General features: G+C 43.4%; 1 long non-coding RNA gene across 1 annotated transcript in view; it reads left to right on the top strand.

Annotated features, from left to right (window-relative positions):
* The window catches only part of LOC120024102, a 33,572-nt gene extending 14,592 nt beyond the window's left edge, over positions 1-18,980 (top strand). The window contains exon 3 of the long non-coding RNA XR_005472809.1: positions 18,943-18,980. This is a non-coding gene — a long non-coding RNA (uncharacterized LOC120024102). The remainder of the gene's footprint in view (positions 1-18,942) is intronic.
* The last annotated feature ends 241 nt before the right edge of the window (positions 18,981-19,221 follow it).

The following is a 19,221-nucleotide window of genomic DNA, read 5'->3' on the forward strand; positions in this document are numbered from 1 at the left end:
ATAGAACCTCGTCAGTGGCATTGTTTTGAATAGTTCTCCAATCATTGCATCAGACTGAAGATCAATAAGCTCAAGTTGCAGGTCCTTGGGAGCGTTATCAATATTGAAGGTGAAATGAGAGGAAACCAACAGCATGTCATTTTCCAACACTTTGAAATCCTCAAAATTACGTGAAAACCCACTGTTCAAAGCATGCAGCAGCGATATATACTTCTCCTGCTGGTCATCTGATAGGGAACAGACTAGTAATGTCAGAAGGTGGGCGAGATTGTTGGCTTCTACTTGGCGGGTCAGGAGGAGTAATTTTCCATTGAAGGCTTTAACAAGGCTGTACCTCTAATGTGCAAAAAGGCTCTTCCCTTGTATTTTGGAATTCAGTTCATTCATGAGGGCCATGATGATGTCCACTGTGAATGCAAAATCAGCCAACCATTCTTTATCTTGCAGTTGAGGGAAATTCACATATTTTCCTTTCATTTGCAAAAAATCTGCAATCTCCGAATTCAGGTCCCACACCCTTATAAGCACCTTCCCCAAACTCAGCCATCTCACGTTTGTGTGGTAGGGAGATCTGCATGACTCGATTCTGTCTCTTCCAACAGCGAGACAAACTACCTGTGGTTTAAAGACTTTGCTCTTATGAAGTTTACCACTTTAGTGACTGTATCCACAACATGGCTTATTTTCAGAACACATTTACAGAGCACTTCCTGATGAATAATGCAATGCAGAAAAATAATTTTCTGATCTGGGTTCAGCCCAGCTACTTGATCTTGTATCCTTTTCAAAAGGCCAATGTTTTTTCCTCAGTGGTCACACTGGATAACACCCATCAGTGGTCACACTGGATAACTTTTCAAAACTCAGTCCCAGCTTTGCCACACACACTTATTAACCTCTTTCAATAAATCTTTCCCTGTGGTTGTGCTCTTCATTGATTGCACTGAAGCAAGCTCCTCTGTAATTTCAAAGTCTGGGGTTATGCCTCGTAAGAATATCAACAACTGTGCTGTGTCACGTGCATCACTGCTTTCATCCAGGGCCAAGGAGAAATAGGTGAAATCCTTTACCTTGTCAGAGTCAATTACACATTCTTTAATGAATTCGCCCTCAGCAAATGGCTTACTGTGTTTCGCAATTTTGTGGGACAGTAAATAGCTAGCTCTCGCAATTCCGTTGTTTGCTGAATGCAGTTTTGTGAAAAGTCCTTGCTGCTTTTGCAACTGAGAAAGCAACTCTTTCGATGCACTTGCCCTCTGCTCAGAAGACATATTCCTATATTTCTCTGCATGCTTTGTCTGGAAGTGTTGGGACAAGTTGTAGTCTTTCAAGACAGTGATGCTCTCTTTGCACACTAAGCACACAGCTTTCCCTGATACCTCAATAAATTAATATTTCAATGTCCACTCTTGCTGGAACACCCTACATTCATTGTCTACTTTCCTTTTCTTTGAAATATTTGGTCAGTAAAGAAAACTTTAAGCTCATCTCTTAATTAAAAAAACCTGTCAATAATTTGCCCCTTGATAACCAGTGCACTTCTGTATGTTGTAAAAGCGTTACATGGTCGCTGCCCATATCATTGCATAATGCAGAAAATACACAAGAGTTCAGGGGCCTTGCTTTAACAAAGTAAACCATTTTCACTGTAGTGTCCAAAACATAATTGCAAGGTGTCAGGCATTCCCTTGGCAGCAAGAGCCTCTCGGTGGATGCTGCAGTGTACCCAAGTGGCGTCGGGAGCAACTGCTTGCACGCGCGTTACCATTCCACTATGTCCCCCTGTCATGGCTTTTGTGCCATCAGTACAGATACCAACACATCTTGACCACCAAAGTCCATTTGATGTCACAAAGCTGTCCAGGACTTTAAAAATATCCTCTCATGTTGTCCTGGTTTCCAGTGGTTTGCAGATGAGGATGTCTTCCTTAATTGACCCCCCATAAACGTAACGGACATATACCAGGAGCTGTGCCAGGCCCACCACGTCTGTTGACTCATCCAGCTGTAACGCATAGACTTCACTGGCTTGTATGCAAAGTAGTAATTGTTTCAAAACATCTCCTGCCATGTCACTGATGTGTCGTGAAACAGTGTTGTTTGATGAAGGCATTGTCTGTATAGTTTTTTGGGCCTTTTCCCCCAGCGTTGTCCCAGCCATATCTGCGGCAGCAGGAAGAATGAAAACCTCCACAATAATATGGGGCTTGCCTGTCCCAGCCACTCGGTAGCTCACCATATAAGACGCTTCTAGCCCCTTCTTATTAATGGTATATGTTGCTTATATAAGTGTCCTACTACTCGAAAGTCATCTTAATTCTCGCTCAAAAAACTTGTGGCAAGAGTGAAGATTTCCCGCTAGAGAGTAACGGTTAATGTGATTGGATGTTCATTATTTGACTAGGCTACCTGTATTTGACAATGTGTTGCTTTTTCGCTGAACAGTAGATGGTTTAATTTTATTTTTGGTAGTGAAACGAGGCTATTCAGGTGAGAAAAGAACCTCACCCAAATGTATAGCCCCGTTGGAAAATCTAAATGGACTGTTTGAAAATGTGCAAAAAAAAAATATATATAATTATTTTATGAGAATCACATTTTTATTTGGCGTACCCCCGATGGCATTGCGCATACCCCAGTTTGGGAATACCTGCTGTAGACTAATGAAACAAACGTCATCTGACTACCACCATAGAGGTACTATAATTAACAGCTACCACTACAAGGTATGTCATGTTTACTTTTTCAAATACATCGCAACTTAAACATTAAACATTACGCTGTTGTGATCAAACCAACTTTGCACCTGTTGTTATTGATTCTGTGTTGAGGGAAATGTCAAAAGTTACTGTTATTTTCATTACGGTTAGAAATCCTTTAAACATCCAAAAACTCATCCCTCATTCATTGAATTGTTCCATGAATTCAAAAGGAGTAAAAGAGTAATGTTGGAGTTTGGCGTAGAATTAGAAATACAAAAACAGTCACAGGTTGTTATGTAACAAATACTTCATTTGTATTTGTTTATTTTTCCGACAGAACCACTCTGGAACACACAGGTAATTTTCAATAGTACATAATGTCTTTAAATAAAGTCACTTCCAAAATTATTGGCACCCTTGATAAAGATGAGCAAAAAAGACTGTATGTGTCACGATCGTGTAGAGGAGAGACGGACCAAAACGCAGCATGAGGAAAATAAGCCATCTTCTTTTATTATTGAAGAAGGCAAAACGAAACAAAACACTTACAACCTAACAAAACAATAAACGACCGTGAAGCTATAAACGTAGTGCACACACACAGGCTACAAACGTTCCACATAGACAATTCCCCACAACAAACTAAAGCCTATGGCTACCCTAAATATGGCTCCCAATCAGAGACAACAGAAACCAGCTGTCTCTAATTGGGAACCCATTCAGGCAACCATAGACTTTCCTAGAAAACTACACCCAACATAGACACAGCTAGACAACTATACTAAACATAAACCCAACTACTCTAAATAAACCCCCTAAACCTTACAATCACCCTGGACACTAAAAAACCCACATAAATACCCATGTCACACCCTGACCTAACTAAAATAATAAAGAAAACAAAGAATACTAAGGCCAGGGCGTGACATAGCCCCCCCCCCTTAAGGTGCGAACTCCGGGCGCACCAGCACAAAGTCTAGGGGAGGGTCTGGGTGGGCATCTGACCACGGTGGTGGCTCAGGCTCAGGGCGAGGTCCCCACCTCACCATAGTCAATCCCAGCTTATATCTCCCCCTACAAATGACCACCCTCATATTACCCCCACTTAATCTTTTGGGTAACATCGACACAAGGGGCAGCACCGGGATAGAGGAATAGCTCAGGACAGAGGGATAGCTCAGGACAGAGGGATAGCTCAGGATAGAGAGGTAGCTCAGGATAGAGGGGTAGCTCAGGATAGAGAGGTAGCTCAGGATAGAGGGGTAGCTCAGGATAGAGGGGTAGCTCAGGATAGAGGGGTAGCTCAGGATAGAGGGGCAACTCCGGACTGAAAGGCAGCTCCGGACAGAGAGACAGCTCTGGACTGAGGGGCAGTTCTGGAGAAATAGCCGCTCTGGGCTGAGGGACAGCTCATGACTGGCTGACGGCTCTGGACGCTCATGGCTGGCTGACGGCTCTGGACGCTCATGGCTGGCTGACGGCTCTGGACGCTCATGGCTGGCTGACGGCTCTGGACGCTCATGGCTGGCTGACGGCTCTGGACGCTCATGGCTGGCTGACGGCTCTGGACGCTCATGGCTGGCTGGCGGCTCTGGCAGATCCTGTCTGGTTGGCGACTCTGGCAGATCCTGTCTGGTTGGCGACTCTGGCAGATCCTGTCTGGTTGGCGACTCTGGCAGATCCTGTCTGGTTGGCGGCTCTGGCAGATCCTGTCTGGTTGGCGGCTCTGGCAGATCCTGTCTGGTTGGCGGCTCTGGCAGATCCTGTCTGGTTGGCGGCTCTGGCAGATCCTGTCTGGTTGGCGGCTCTGGCAGATCCTGTCTGGTTGGCGGCTCTGGCAGATCCTGTCTGGTTGGTGGCTCTGGCAGATCCTGACTGACGAATGGCTCTAGCGGCTCCTGACTGACTATCGGCTCTGACGGCTCGGGACAGACGGGCGGCTCTAATGGCTCGGGACAGACGGATGGCTCAGACGGCGCTGGGCAGACGGATGGCTCAGACGGCGCTGGGGAGACGGATGGCTCAGACGGCGCTGGGGAGACGGATGGCTCAGACGGCGCTGGGGAGACGGATGGCTCAGACGACGCTGGGGAGACGGATGGCTCAGACGACGCTGGGGAGACGGATGGCTCAGACGACGCTGGGGAGACGGATGGCTCAGACTGATCCTGTCTGGCGGAAGGCTTTAGCGGCTCCTGTCTGGCGGAAGGCTCTAGCGGCTCCTGTCTGGCGGAAGGCTCTAGCGGCTCATGGCAGACGGGCGGCTTTGCAGGCTCATGGCAGACGGGCGGCTTTGAAGGCTCAATACAGACGGGCAGTTCAGTCACCGTTGGGCAGACGGCAGACTCTGGCCGGCTGAGACGCACTGTAGGCCTGGTGCGTGGTGCCGGAACTGGAGGTACCGGGCTAAGGACACGCACCTTCAGGCTAGTGCGGGGAACAACAACAGGGCACACTGAGTTCTCAAGGCGCACTATATGCCTGGTGCGTGGTACCGGACTGATGGCACGCACCTCAGGACGAGTGCGGGGAGAAGGAACAGTGCGTACAGGGCTCTGGAGACGCACATGAGGCTTAGTGCGTGGTACCGGAACTGGTGGTACCGGGCTGGAGACACGCACATCAGGACGAGTACGGGGAGAAGCAACAGTGCGTACAGGGCTCTGGAGACGCACAGGAGGCTTAGTGCGTGGTGTAGGCACTGGTCTGGAGACACGCACCATAGGGAGAGTGCGTGGAGGAGGAACAGGGCTCTGAAAACGCACTGGAAGCCTGGTGCGTGGTGTAGGCACTGGTGGTACTGGGCTGGGGCGGGGAGGTAGCGCCGGAAATACCGGACCGTGCAAGCATACTGGCTCCCTTGAGCATTGAGCCTGCCCAACCTTACCTGGTTGAATGCTCCCCATCAGCCGACCAGTGCGGAGAGGTGGAATAACCCGCACCGGGCTATGTAGGCGAACCGGGGACACCATGCGTAAGGCTGGTGCCATGTAAGCCGGCCCGAGGAGACGCACTGGAGACCAGATGCGTTGAGCCGGCCTCATGACACCTGGCTCAATGCCCAATCTAGCCCTACCAGTGCGGGTAGGTGGAATAACCCGCACCGGGCTATGCACACGTACAGGAGACACCGTGCGCTCTACTGCGTAACACGGCGTCTGCCCGTACTCCCGCTCTCCACGGTTAGCCTGGGAAGTGGGCGCAGGTCTCCTACCTGCCCTTGGCCCACTACCTCTTAGCCCCCCCCCAAGAAATTTTTGGGTAGTACTCACGGGCTTTTCGGGCTTCCGTGCCAGACGCGTCCCCTCATAACGCCGGTTCCCTTCTCCGGTTGCCTCTGCTCTCCTCAGTGCCTCCAGCTGTTCCCATGGGAGGCGATCCCTTCCAGCCAGGATCTCCTCCCATGTGTAGCAACCTTTACCGTCCAACACATCGTCCCAAGTCCATTCCTCCTTCTTGCGCTGTCCCTTCCTCTGATTACACCGCTGTTGTTGGTTCCGCTCATGCTGCTTGATCCAATGTTGGTGGGGAATTCTGTCACGATCGTGTAGAGGAGAGACGGACCAAAACGCAGCATGAGGAAAATAAGCCATCTTCTTTTATTATTGAAGAAGGCAAAACGAAACAAAACACTTACAACCTAACAAAACAATAAACGACCGTGAAGCTATAAACGTAGTGCACACACACACAGGCTACAAACGTTCCACATAGACAATTCCCCACAACAAACTAAAGCCTATGGCTACCCTAAATATGGCTCCCAATCAGAGACAACAGAAACCAGCTGTCTCTAATTGGGAACCCATTCAGGCAACCATAGACTTTCCTAGAAAACTACACCCAACATAGACACAGCTAGACAACTATACTAAACATAAACCCAACTACTCTAAATAAACCCCCTAAACCTTACAATCACCCTGGACACTAAAAAACCCACATAAATACCCATGTCACACCCTGACCTAACTAAAATAATAAAGAAAACAAAGAATACTAAGGCCAGGGCGTGACAGTATGAAATAAATAACACATACTGAGCTATATTGTCTGCTCAAACTTTTTTTGGACAATTATTGTATTTTATACTAATACAATTGCTAAGAGAAAGAGATTTTGTTTTGCAAGTATATTTTGCAATATATTTTTTCTCTCAAAGATAGGTGTCAAAATTGTTGGCACCCCTAAAGATTATTATACACTGAGTGATTAAAACAATAGGAACACCCATGCTCTTTCCATGACAGACTGACCAGGTGAATTCAGGTAAAAGGTATGATCCCTTACTGATGTCACCTGTTAAATCTACTTCAATCAGTGTAGATGAAGGGGAGGAGACAAGACATGTCTTGTGTAAGTGTGCCATTCAGAGGGTGAATGCCTTTGAACGGGGTATGGTAGTAGGTGCCAGGCGCACCGGTTTGAGTGTCAAAAACCGCAATGCTGATGGGTTTTCACACTCAACAGTTTCCTATGTGTATCAAGAATGCTCCACCACCCAAAGGACATCCAGCCAACTTGACACAACTGTGAGAAGCGTTGGAGTTAACATGGGCCAGCCAGCATCCCTGTGGAACGCTTTCGACACATTGTTTAGTCCATGTCCCGATGAATTGAGGCTGTTCTGAGGGCAAAAGGGGGTACAACTCAATATTAGGAAGGTGTTCCTAATATTTGTACACTCTGTGTAAATAAAATCTAACAAAATTATATCTGCATTAATATTAAACTGAGATTAATTTTAGTTGAAGAAACTGTATTGTGGATTTCCATGGCTTCTTTTGCCCTGGGGTGTAGAAATGACCTAACAGGCGTGTAAAATCAATTTGTCATCCATCATCATGGGGAAAGGCAAAGAACTCAAAGATGGAAGGAGATGGTTGTTGACCTTCATAATCAGGCAATGGGCACAAAAAACAAGAGTTAAATAAAGAGTAAATTAAGTGTTAATGTAAGTGTTGTCAAGCAGAGACTATTTCCCAATCCTAAAGGGACTCCTATCGCCTATCCAATTTGGACTTGTAGATCTGAGAGGAGTGGACAGGTAATTTTTATTACTGAAATGGGCAATTCAAATAAAATAAACTCACTAGGCCCATTGACCTTTTTTCTGCCATATGTTCTTCTCATCTTTTGGGTCGCCTGGGCATGGGGGTCAGCATTCTATAACATTCAAGTACAGAACTGTGCATCAGAGATCCAGTGTCCTACAGGACCTTACAAGGTTTTATTTTGAAAACTGCAATAAGGAATATCATGCATGGACCAATATGCATGGAATACATAAATGGAGACTCCACAAGCAATAATAATTATGATTCAAGACATTTGCAATTGCAACTGGCCAGAGACAGATTTGGACATGATGTAATTCAGCATTACACTCTAAAGTTTGCTCAGTAAACTGACAATTTGTCAAACATCTAGTTATTGTGACAGTTTAGTGACAGTTAGTTATCTGGTAGTGGAACACCACTTCTTTGTTTTGGCTGGGAAGCCTTCCTCTTCCTTGGCAGATATGATGGTGACATGCTTCCTTGTGTGTGGTGATGATGATTCACGATAGACCTTACCGATCAGTACTGTCTGCAACATAACACAACACCAGGCCTGAATTATTCTAAGACATATAGTGCATGCAATAGACATCATCACTATCACATAATTGTCAAAAGGGCTTCAATATTATTTAGTCTGGAGATCAACATCTATTCTGGTAGTAGGACACTGTATTTTTAATTTGATCCCCTTTCTCCCCAATTTTTCGTGGTATCCAATCGCTAGTAATTACTATCTTGTCTCATCGCTACAACTCCCGTACGGGCTCGGGAGAGACGAAGGTTGAAAGCCATGCGTCCTCCGAAGCACAACCCAACCAAGCCGCACTGCTTCTTTAACACAGCGCGCCTCCAACCCGGAAGCCAGCCGCACCAATGTGTCGGAGGAAACACCGTGCACCTGGCCCCCTTGGTTAGCGAGCACTGCGCCCGGCCCGCCACAGGAGTCGCTGGAGCGCGATGAGACAAGGATATCCCTACCGGCCAAACCCTCCCTAACCCGGACGACGCTAGCCCAATTGTGCGTCGCCCCACGGACCTCCCGGTCGCGGCCGGCTGCGACAGAGCCTGGGCGCGAACCCAGAGACTCTGGTGGCGCAGTTAGCACTGCGATGCAGTGCCCTAGACCACTGCGCCACCCGGGAGGCCCTAGGACACTGTATTTTGATGTCCACATAGAATACAAATGACAGGATTAGCCCGCGTGTGAATCCAAAGGTCATATGAACTCCTTGGTTCTTTTTTATTCAGTACAGCAGTGTAGTATTGTAGCAACTCGAGCAGTGTAGCAGTAGCAGTGTTTCTAGAGCCACAGCCACCATCATTGTCCACCAATAGCCACATAAAAAAGGGGGAATGCTTGCCATCGGGCCTTGCAGAAACTATACACTCTGGATGGTGATACAATGTAAACTTTCTAACCATGCACTACACGCGCTCAAACAACTTGGCTACAATGTAGCCACCTACTAATTTAATTGTTTGATACACTTACATTGTGAAATGTCTACCAGTACCGTACAATTCCCTTAGCAAGGTTAGCTGCCATTTCTCCCTGTTTGAATCCACCTCTGTCATTTCCCCCTGACAACGATCTGCATAACCAGTGTTTGCATTCGGTTATTTGAATAGACAGACCATCAAATGGCTATGCTGATATTTTCAATAGGCTACTTCTGAAAAATATTGTCCAGACAAACACTGCCAGAAGATACCGACCTTACCGTTAAGCTTGTTTACACTGAGCTGCACTGAGGTCAGAACACAATCATGGTTACATTAAGACACAGTGGAGTCGGCGTGAGACATGGGTAGAAAAACGTAGGGATGGTATATGCTAGGCGTGTGCCGACATGGTCATAATCGTACTCGTAACGTTTCCGTAAATTGACAGTTGATAGTCATATCGGATCGGATGACAGTCGTGAACTAAATATATACTGTATATATTTTAATATGCCTAAGTAGATGTTGGCAAAATACCTCCCTGCACATTCTCACTGCAAAAAAGCTGCAGATTAGGGGCAGCGTGTGGAGGGATGAGTATGAGTCCTCAATTTGCAGTGGGTTGCCATGTTTGCTGTCTCTTAGTCAGAATACGCATTAGTGTTTCATATCTTTTCCCTACCCTTGCCCCGTTTGTTAGATATTATGCACATTGATAGCTTAATAGCAAACATCCTCGCCATGTGATTTATGATATTAGCAGGCAGCAGCAATCTATATAGTGGAGGCTCCTCAGAGGAGAAAGGGGAGGACCATCCTCCTCAGTGAATTAAATAAAAATAGTGAAACATTAAAAAGTTTATATTTTTAGATAAAATATTCACATCACTGAATAATTTAGTGAAACATTGTTTTGCAATGTACAGTTGAATTCAGAAGTTTACATACACTTAGATTAGAGCAATTAAAACTCGTTTTTCAACCACTCCACAAATTTCTTGTTAACAAACTATAGTTTTGGCAAGTCGGTTAGGACATCTACTTTGTGCATGACACAAGTCATTTTTCCAACAACTGTTCACAGACAGATTATTTCACTTATAATTCACTGTATCACAATTCCAGTAGGCCAGACGTTTACATACACTATGTTGACTGTGCCTTTAACAGCTTGGAAAATTCCAGAAAATTATGTAATGGCTTTATAAGCTTCTGATAGGCTAATTGACATGATTTGAGTCAATTGGAGGTGTACCTGTGGATGTATTTCAAGGCCTACCTTCAAACTCAGTTCCTCTTTGCTTGAAATCATGGAACAATCTAAAGAAATCAGCCAAGACCTCAGAAAAAAAGATTGTAGACCTCCACAAGTCTGGTTCATCCTTGGGAGCAATTTCCAAATGTCTGAAGGTACCACGTTCATCTGTATAAACAATAGTACGCCAGTATAAACACCATGGGACCACGCAGCCGTCATACCGCTCAGGAAGGAGACGCGTTCTGTCTCCTAGAGATGCGAAAAGTGCAAATCAATCCCAGAACAATAGCAAAGGACCTTGTGAAGATGCTGGAGGAAACAGGTACAAAAGTATCTATATCCACAGTAAAACGAGTCCTATATCGACATAACCTGAAAGGCCGCTCAGCAAGGAAGAAGCCACTGCTCCAAAACTGCCATAAAAAAGCCAGACTACAGTTTGCAACTGCACATGGGGACAAAGATCATACTTTTTGGAGAAATGTCCTCTGGTCTGATGAAACAAAAATAGTACTGTTTGGCCATAATGACCATTGTTTTGTTTGGAGGAAAAGGGGGGAGGCTTGCAAGCCGAAGAACACCATCCCAAACGTGAAGCACGGAGGTGACAGCATCATGTTGTGGGGGTTCTTGCTGCAGGAGGGACTGGTGCACTTCACAAAATAGATGACATCATGAGAAAGGAAAATTAGGTGGATATATTGAAGCAACATCTCAAGACATCAGTCAGGAAGTTAAAACTTGGTCGTAAATGGGTCTTCTAAATGGACAATGACCCCAAGCATACTTCCAAAATTGTGGCAAAATGGCTTAAGGACAACAAAGTCAAGGTATTGGAGTGGCCATCACAAAGCCCTGACCTTAATCCTATAGAAAATTTGTGGGCAGAACTGAAAAAGCGTGTGCGAGCAAGGAGGCCTACAAACCTGACTCAGTTACACCAGCTCTGTCAGGAAGAATGGGACAAAATTCACCCCACTTATTGTGGGAAGCTTGTGGAAGGCTACCTGAAACGTTTGACCCAAGTTAAACAATATAAAGGCAATGCTACCAAATACTAATTGAGTGTATGTAAACTTCTGACCCACTGGGAATGTGATGAAAGGAATAAAAGCTAAAATAAATAATTCTATCTGCTATTATTCTGACATTTCACATTCTTAAAATAAAGTGGTGATCCTAACTAACCTAAGACAGGGAATTTCTACGAGGATTAAATGGCAGGAATTGTGAAAAACTGAGTTGAAATGTATTTGTCTAAGGTGTATGTAAACTTCCAACTTCAACTGTATGTCTACAGTAGCCTCAGCAGCATTCTGTAGGGTAGCACCATGGTGTAGCCAGAGGACAGCTAGCTTCTGTCCTCCTCTGGGTGCATTGACTTCAATACAAAACCTAGGAGGCTCATGGTTCTAACCCCCTTCCATAGACCTACACAGTAATTATGATAGCTTCCGGAGGACGTCCTCCAACCTATCAGAGCTCTTGCAACATGAATTGACATGTTGTCCTCTCAATCAAAAGATCAGAGAATGAATCTAGTAATGAAAGCATAAACTATCGCTAGGTAGCACTGCAGTGCATAAAATATGGTTAGTAGTTGACTCAAAGAGAAAGACAATAGTTGAACAGTTTTGAACAAATTAATTTCCTCCAAAATTAAATTTTAAAACTTTCACTTTCACTTAACTAGGGAATGCAGTTAGCTAGATTAGCTTACTCAAACACCCAGCTCAAACAGAGAGGGATGCTATGTTAGCTAGCTGGCAATGGCTACCCAACACTGGAACCCTTCCAAGTCAAGGTAAGTTTTTGGTCCTGGTCCGCGACGGGGCTGGTTTTGTTTTTGTAATCCGTGATTGACTGTAGACCCTGCCACATACCTCTTGTGTCTGAGCCGTTGAATTGCGACTCTACTGACGCTTAGCTTGTTTGATTGCCTTGCGGAGGGAATAGCTACACTGTTTGTATTCGGTCATGTTTCCGGTCACCTTGCCCTGATTAAAATCAGTGGTTCGCGCTTTCAGTTTCGTGCGAATGCTGCCATTAATCCACGGTTTCTGGTTTGGAAATGTTTTAATGGTTGCTGTGGGTACGACATCGCCGATGCACTTGCTAATAAACTCGCTCACCGAATCAGCGTATTCGTCAATGTTGTTGTTTGACGCAATGCGGAACATTGCGCAATGCGGAACAGTCCACGTGATCGAAGCAATCTTGAAGCGTGGAATCAGATTGGTCGGACCAGCGTTGAACAGACCTGAGCGTGGGAGCTTCCTGTTTTAGTTTCTGTCTATAGGCTGGGAGCAACCAATGTTGTAGCAACCTCATGATGGGTATAGTGAAAATTCGAGTATCATGTAGTAGCCTAAACCTATCGATGTTACATTGAGCTGGGTAAATGGAATATGAATTACAGTCATCCATTACACTGCAATGCTAATTAAAAATGTAATATTCTCCCTCATCTTAAACGGCACCGACCGCCACTAAATCTAAATGATCAGACAGAAAACATGCGGGGAAAACTGATCGGGGGAAATTATGAAGCAAGCGGCTGGAGAAATACAGCTTCACTCTATCCAATCAGAGCAGCAGGATCAATGTACAGCCCACCCTTCTCTTTACAGACAGCCAGTTGAGTTATTTAGACCACATAGAACCCCGCACAACCGACTGACATGAGAATGATACGTTTTTAAAAATTTTAATCATGGATCATTTGAAAAAGTAGTCTGATCATAATCACATCTGGAAAATGTCCCATATTCATTACAATACTAATTTTGTCCGACTATTTGGCACACCCGAAGTATATGCCAATTAAAATATTACCTTTTCCACACTGATATATTGAGACGATTGAAATACTGCTAGTTTTACGGAAAATTCCCCTTTTCGTCCTCATGCTAGCTAGCAGTAGCCACTCAGCCATTTTGGAATGGCAGTGTCAGCCAATCAGCTCCTTTGTTGTTCAACGCTACGTGCCATTCCATAATGGCTGCTGTGGCTACTGGTAGCTAGCATGAGGACGAAAAGGGTAGTTTCTCCAAAACGAGCAATATTTCAATCTTCTCGATAGAGCAATGTGGATGAAGGTAACATTTGGAGTACAATAGCATATCCCATCCCTGCATTGAGGTACGTTTTCTGATCAATATCTGCCGCCGGCTCCACGGTGTCTTGATGAAACTATGATTGCGTTCCGACCTCAGTGCAGGCAGTGTAAACAAGCTTAGCTGTAGTCGGTATCTTGTGGCAAAGGTAAACACTACAGTATCAATTCTCCATATTGCATACCTTCTCTGAGATTACTTCAATCCCGAAACGCCCTCTTAGTGGAGACAACACATGAGATTCTCATCTCATTCACCACAACTGTAAAAGGGGCAGTTTCTTGCGGCCAACCAGCAGGAACAGGTTTTGTGTTGACCAGACACAAAACAGATTCCAGATCAGCTACTTCTACCCTACATGCATTCCCCCACATGGCCCCCAAGCCTTATAGCTGGTCCAAAAACAGTGTCTAATTTTGTATTTGTATTTATTATGGATCCCCATTAGCAAAGGCAGCAGCTACTCTTCCTGGGGTCCAGCAAAATTAAGGCAGTTCATACAATTTTAAAAACACAACAATACATTCACAGATTTCACAACACACTGTGTGCCCTCAGCCCCCTACTACACCACTACTACATATCTACAGCACGAAATCCATGTGTACGTGTGTGTATATTTGGCATGTTATCGTGTGTGTGTGTGTATGCATGTATCTGTGCCTATGTTTGTGTTGCTTCACCATAAGGTATATTTGATTGTTTTTTAAATTGAATTTTCCTGCCTGCCTCAGTTACTCAATGTGGAATAGTGTTCCATGTAGTCATAGCTCTATGTAGTACGGTGCACCTCCCATAGTCTGTTCTGGACTTGGGGACTGTGAAGAGACCTCTTGTGGCATGTCTTGTGGGGTATGCATGGGTGTCCGAGCCGTGCGCCAGCAGTTCAAACCTCTCATAAATACAAGCAGTGATGAAGTCAATATCTCCTCCACTTCGAGCCGGGAGAGATTGACATGCATATTATTAAAATTAGCTCTCTTTATTTATTCATTTGACATTTAACCTTTATTTAACTAGGCAAGTTAGTTAAGAACAAATCCTTATTTACAATGACGGCCTACCTGGACAACACTGGGTCAATTGTGCGTCGCCCTATGGGACTCCCAATCATGGCCGGATGTGATACAGCCTGAAATCAATCCAGGGACTGTAGCGACGCCTCTTGCACTGAGATGCAGTGCCTTAAAAAGCTGCGCCACTTGGGAGTCCTGTGTACATCCAAAGGCCAGCCGTGCTGCCCTGTTCTGAGCCAATTGCAATTTTCCTAAGTCCTTTTTTGTGGCACCTGACCACACGATTGAACAGTAGTCCAGGTGCGACAAAACCAGGGCCTGCAGGACCTGCCTTGTTGATAGTGCTGTTAAGAAGGTAGAGCAGAGCTTTATTATGGACAGACTTCTCCCCATCTTAGCTACTGTTGTGTAAATGTGTTTTGACAATGACAGTTTACAATCCAGGGTTACTCCAAGCAGTTTAGTCACCTCAACTTGCTCAATTTCCACATTATTTACTACAAGATTTTGTTGAGGTTTAGGGTTTAGTAGATTATTTGACCCAAATACAATGCATTTAGTTTTAGAAATATTTAGGACTAACTTATTCCCTGCCACCCACTCTGAAACTAACTGCAACTCTGTTAGGTGTGGCAGTCATTTCAGTTGCTGTAGTAGCTGACATGTATAGAGTTGAGTCATCCGCATACGTAGAATCTCTGGCTTTACTCAAAGCCAGTGGTGTCATTAGTAAAGATTGAAAAAAGTAATGGGCCTAGACAGCTGCCCTGGGGAAATGCTGATTTTGCCTGGATTATGTTGGAAAGGATTCCATTAAAGAACACCCTCTGTGTTCTGTTAGACAGGTAACTCTTTATCCACAATATAGCTGGGGGTGTAAAGCCATACTTTTTTCTAGCAGCAGACTACGAACTCTGTGACACAGCACTAGCCATATCCACCCGCCCACATCTTAGTACTGCCTCAGGGAGCTTGTTGCATTACTCTCTTTGCATTCTTCACTGTACTACTGGTCTCTGACATTGCTTTGCAAAGTCTGATTAAGGACATTTTTCAGTTGTACATTTGCATGTCTACCTCTGTCACGTTCTGACCTTAGTTCCTTTTTTATGTCTTTATTTTAGTTTGGTCAGAGCGTGAGTTGGGGTTGGCATTCTATGTTGTTTTTCTATGTTTTGTTCTGTTGTTCTATTTCTATGTGTTTGGCCTAGTATGGTTCTCAATCAGAGGCAGGTGTCAGTCGTTGTCTCTGATTGGGAGCCATATTTAGGTAGCCTGTTTTCCTTTGTGTTTTGTGGGTGGTTGTTTCCTGTGTCTGTACCATACGGGACTGTTTCGATTTTTGTTTGTTCATTCACTTTGTTATTTTGTATTTTTGTAGTGTTCAGTTTTATATATTAAAATGGACACTTACCACGCTGCACATTGGTCCGATATCTCTTACTCCTCGTCAGAAGAAGAGGAAAGTCGTTATAACCTCGGTAACCTCATTGCTGCTATCCCTGCATTTCAGTTGCATGCCTCCTTGCACTTTCAATTTACCTTCATTGCACATTTAGACTTTCCATTTGTACTTGACATTTGCCTTCATTGAACATTTATACATCCACTTAATAACATACATTTTACTTAGTTGGTTCACTTGTACATTCTTTGCACTCTTTTATTTGCACTTCTGGTCAGATGCAAACTGCATTTCATTGTACTGTACTTGTTCCCTGACAAGAAAGTTGAATCTAATCTAATGATCAATAATGTCAAAAACCACACTGAAGTCTAACAAAACAACAATACTGGATGCGATTTCTGTATGAATAATACTCTTAGCGTTGGTGACAAGTTATATCCCCTTTTCTTTTCTTTTCACTTTTACAATGAATGTTATAGATGCTTTTTGGAGGCTAATAGTTAACTAGGGCTTGCCAATCTTTAACCAAATGCCAGTTGAAAAAACAGGTGATGCTGCAGTAAAAGCCTACTATAGTGTCTCTTGAATATGAAAGTGAATCTGTTTCTGATAAAACCATCTCTTTTCCCTCAAGCTGTGTACTTTTTCACTTTCCTCTGGGCATCAAAGAAGGTAGTCAGATTGTCTTTCAATAGTCATCATCCAAAGGATTTCACACACAATGATGGTTCGGTAAGTCAATTTTCGTGCCTACATTTAGCACTAACTTAGACATGATACAGTTAAAGGCAGATCTGATCTGTGTATCGTTTGTTCAATTGATATCTGGACCTAAACAACGAAGACGGATCTTTTTTTCACTAATTGGTCTTTTGAACAATAAGATTAGATATTTTTTGAAAAATTGGTCAAAACTTCAGAATTGGTCTGCCTGTTAAATGAAGTCATCATGTCTCAGATGAGTTGTTCTTAGGAGTGCACCTGTCTGAACTCAATGAAGGATGAACAATGAGCAATGCATGAGTTATCGTAAAACCACTATGATTTATGAATAAGTCAAATGTATGTGGTGTGTATAGGCTACTGGTGCATATTGGAAAATATAATGGGGGTTATGATGCTAATTCTATGGGTGTAAAATAGATGTGAACAATTCACTTTCACTTTCTTGTTTCCTGTAGATCACATGGTCAAATAAAGGCAAGAGGGGAGGTGGGTGGGAGACTGCATAGCTTATCTCAGAGGGATATGTCATAGTCAGAATGAAAGTGAAAGATGACTTGAAATATTTACACTGTCTGCACACTGGCTGTTATATTATACAGTAATATATGTATTTTCTTGTTACATGATTCATATTTTTTCCCTGTTCACTCCACTTACATATCCAGAATGGAACGCAGAGGTAATTATTTTAACAAGACACAGACCTACCATTTATTTAAATAATGTTTAAGGACAGATCACAGGTTAGGCTTATAGCTGTCTGGGCAGTGATCTAAACCAAAACATTGCTACTTTTAGTTTTAGGGTCTATACTTGACTTTTCTCTTTTTATCCATTACAAAACAGAGGTGCCAAGGTTGATGAGGTACTACACCATCACCACTGGCAAGACTATGGGTTCTCATATCCAGTTTATGAGACAACTTGGAGGAGGCTTCACTGAAGTGATGTCACCAGCGCATAGTGATGTCATCATGGCTTTCTGTCCCATCGTCTCTCGTGCTGGTACTGATATTGAGGCAGCACTGCAGCAGATTCCAGGTAGCCAACCCCCAAAGTATCCTCCAAAACTATATTACTGTCTCTTCTATCTATTATATATCCATATCAGAGTTGATCTAGATAGAACATGTATCAAGTGGCTAATGACATGAATAAATGCTTTGTTTGTCCCTCATTCTTTTGACAGATGGTAAAGATGTCATTCTAGTAGTCCTGCATCACTTTTTTAACCCAGAGTGCACTGTAGCTGACAGCAGCAGACTAGTGACCAGAAGTGATGTAATACTCACAGTGGACTGTCTCTTCCATGAGAGTAAGAAAGGACTACTGAACTGTCCTCGCAACAAAGCAGCAGTTGGTAACATTCTGAACCGGCTGAACAGGAAGCCAAAGGTAGTTCACCCATGTTCTATGTGTATATCCGTCATTCATTCATGATCATTCATGAATTGGACACACAAACCAGACTCAGCTGGTTAGCAAAACAATACATGCAAAAGCAGACATTTTAACTGAAGCACTTTATTAGACAGGGTCCAAGAGTGTAAATAATGTGTTTTCATTTAAATATGAGTATTTGTTATTTTTATCAACGTTTACTGATCTTCTTCATTCAATATATTGAAATATTGTATTCATAGGTGATAGATGCCATCGTGGACATCCCTGATCACAAAAACAGGCCGGTATGTATATTTTCATTTTAGGAGTTGCTACTTAACTCAACAGTTTCATACCACTATATGATGTCATCTTTTAGTCTGATACATCATTTTTATTTTATTTTCCGTAGTTTATAGAGATCCATTTTTTTGTTGTAATTCGTAACCTCTCTGTCGCAAACCACATTTAATGGAGGCAAGTACTATCTATAAATCATACATTAATATATATACATTATGTGTAGTATTTACATTCCCTTGTCATTTAAGAAAACTGCTATTGGGGGATCAGTGTTGATGCCTGTAAGAAAAACAGACTGTAAACAGATGGAAGCAGTGTTTGACCACATCCACCACTTTGTCATTTCAAGTGCCTTTACAAGCAGGGTCTATCTTTATTTTCATGATTTCTTTTGTATTGATGGTCATAGTCCTATTCAGAGGTCTACTTGTTGCTAGTAATGTAGTAAATATACAGTACAACCTCCATACTATTCTGAGGGTTCTGAAGCCAATGTGTCGTTTTCCGATTGTTTTAATTTCCAGATGGTGTCTTCCAGTATCCTTGATTGCACCAGGGCAGACAGGTGTTGTAAGTCCATCATTAATTAAAACTAAATTCTACAACATTACACTATTTACAGTTGCTTATATACACGTTATATTCATAACTAATAACTATATAATCCATATATGTAGTTGTTGGTAATTATGACATGTTTTTATAGAGGTTATATTGTTTGCATTTCAGAAACATAGACTGTATTGTGATAATTGTACTTTACTGTAGCTAACTAACATACAGCTTTTATGTTTACTACTATT

The sequence above is a fragment of the Salvelinus namaycush genome, chromosome 29, assembly GCF_016432855.1.
Source record: "Salvelinus namaycush isolate Seneca chromosome 29, SaNama_1.0, whole genome shotgun sequence".
Taxonomy (NCBI): Eukaryota; Metazoa; Chordata; class Actinopteri; order Salmoniformes; family Salmonidae; genus Salvelinus; species Salvelinus namaycush.